Below are 2785 nucleotides of genomic sequence, written 5' to 3'. Positions count from 1 at the left end.
TTTTGCTCACCAAAGAACTGGATGACTTGACTAGGCAGAGATTACCTCAAAAGAGACAGGACCCTGGGAAGTTCTTAATACCTTGTACAGTAGGCACCATGACCTTCAAGAAGGCCCTGTGTGACCTAGGGTCAAGCATAAACCTCATGCCTCTCTCTGTAATGGAGAAGCTAGGGATCTTTGAGGTACAAGCTGCAAGAATCTCACTAGAGATGGCAGACAATTCAAGAAAATAAGCTTATGGACTTGTAGAGGATGTTCTGGTAAAGATTAAAAATCATTACATCCCTGCTGATTTCATAGTCCTAGAGACTAGGAAGTGCATGGATGAATCCATCATCCTTGGCAGACTCTTCCTAGCCACAGCAAAGGCTGTGATTGATGTTGACAGAGGAGAATTGATCATTCAAGTGAATGAAGAATCCCTTGTGTTTAACGCTCAAGGATATCCCTCTATAACCATGGAGAGGAAGCATGAAGAGCTTCTCTCAAAACAGAGTCAAACAGAGCCCCCACAGTCAAACTCTAAGTTTGGTGTTGGGAGGTTCCAACATTGCTCTGAGTAACTGTGAGGCTCCATGAGGGCCCACTGTCAAACTAATGACATTAAAGAAGCACTTGTTGGGAGGCAACCTAATGTTATATTTATCTATTTTCCTTTTGTTATTTTATGTTTTCTGTAGGTTGATGATCATGTGAAGTCACAAAAACAATTGAAAAAGCAAAAATAGAATGAAAAATAGCACACCCTGGAGGAAAAACATGCTGGCGTTTAAACGCCAATAAGGGCAGCAAATGGCGTTTAACGCCCAGTCTGCCACCATTTTGGGCGTTTAACGCCAGAAAGGGGCACCAGACTGGCGTTTAACGCCAGGAATGGGCAGGAAGCTGGCGTTAAACACCAGAAAGGGGCACCAGCCCGGCGTTTAACGCCAGGATTAGCAGCAGGAGCATTTTTGCTCGCCACTTGGTGCAGGGATGAATTATCCTTGACACCTCAGGATCTGTGGACCCCACAGGATCCCCACCTACCCCACCACTCTCTCTCTTCTTCACCCATTCACCAATCACCTCATCACCTTTTCCCCAAAAACCCCTCACCTATCAAATCCCACTATTCTCTTCACCACTCACATCCATCCTTCATAAATCCCCACCTACCTCATCATTCAAATTCAAACCACTTTCCCTCCCAAACCCACCCATAATGGCCGAACCTTGCCCCTCTCTCCACCCCTATATAAACCCCTCTTCACTCCTTCATTTTCACACAACCTACACACTACTTCTCCCCTTTGGACGAAACACATAGCCCCTCCTCCATCTCCTATTTTTCTTCTTCTTCTACTCTCTTCTTTCTTCTTTTGCTCGAGGACGAGCAAACCTTCTAAGTTTGGTGTGGTAAAAGCGTTGCTTTTTGTTTTTCCATAACCATTTATGGCATCTAAGGCCGGAAAAACCTCTAGAAAGAGGAAAGGGAAGGCAAAAGCTTCCACCTCCGAGTCATGGGAGATGGAGAGATTCATCTCAAGGGTGCATCAAGACCACTTCTATGAAGTTGTGGCCAACCTCTGTTATTTAGTTGGAGTTGACATAGAGGGAGACATCCCCATTGATGAGGACAAGCCCATCACTAGGAAAAGGATGGAGCAAATAAGAGATCCCACTCATCATGAAATCCCTGAGATGCCTCAAGGGATGCACTTTCCTCCACAAAACTATTGGGAGCAAATCAAAACCTCCCTAGGAGAATTGAGTTCCAACATGGGACAACTAAGGGAGGAGCACCAAGAACATTCCATCCTCCTCCAAGAAATTAGAGAAGATCAAAGAATCATGAGAGAGGAGCAACAAAGGCAAGGAAGAGACATTGAGGAGCTCAAGTACTCCATAAGATCTTCAAGAGGAAGAACAAGCCGCCATCACTAAGGTAGACCCGTTCTTTAATCTCCTTATTCTTTATTTTTCTGTTTTTCGAATTTTCATGCTTATGTTTATCTATGTTTGCGTCTTATGATCATTAGTGTCTTAATGTCTATGCCTTAAAGTTATAAATGTCCTATGAATCCATCACCTTTCTTAAATGAAAAATATTCTTAATTGAAAAAAGAGAAGAATTGCATGAGTTTCGAATTTTATAACAGATTAATTATTTTGATGTGGTGGCAATACTTTTATTTTCTGAATGTATGCTTGAACAGTGCATATGTCTTTTGAATTTGTTGTTCATGAATGTTAAAATTGTTGGCTCATGAAAGAATGATGAAAAAGGAGACATGTTACTGAGGATCTGAAAAATCATAAAAATGATTCTTGAAGAAAGAAAAAGCAGTGAATTCAAAAAAAAAGAGCAAGCAGAAAAAGCCAATAGCCCTTTAAACCAAAAGGCAAGGGTAAAAATAAAAAGGATCCAAGGCTTTGAGCATCAGTGGATAGGAGGGCCTACGGGAATAATATCCTGGCCTATGCGGCTAAACCAAGCTGTCCCTAACCATGTGCTTGTGGCGTGAAGGTGTCAAGTGAAAACTTGAGACTGAGTGGCTAAAGTCATGATCCGAAGCAAAAAGAGTGTGCTTAAGAACCCTGGACACCTCTAATTGGGGACTCTAGCAAAGCTGAGTCACAATCTGAAAAGGTTCACCCAGTTATGTGTCTGTGGCATAGATGTATCCGGTGGTAATACTGGAAGACAGAGTGCTTTGGACCACGGCCAAGACTCATAAAGTAGCTGTGTTCAAGAATCATCATACTTAACTAGGAGAATCAATAACACTATATGGATTCT

This window comes from Arachis duranensis, chromosome 5 (genome assembly GCF_000817695.3).
Source record: "Arachis duranensis cultivar V14167 chromosome 5, aradu.V14167.gnm2.J7QH, whole genome shotgun sequence".
Taxonomy (NCBI): domain Eukaryota; kingdom Viridiplantae; phylum Streptophyta; class Magnoliopsida; order Fabales; family Fabaceae; genus Arachis; species Arachis duranensis.
The sequence above is the reverse complement of the archived record's forward strand: the minus strand, read 5'-3'. Positions refer to the sequence as shown.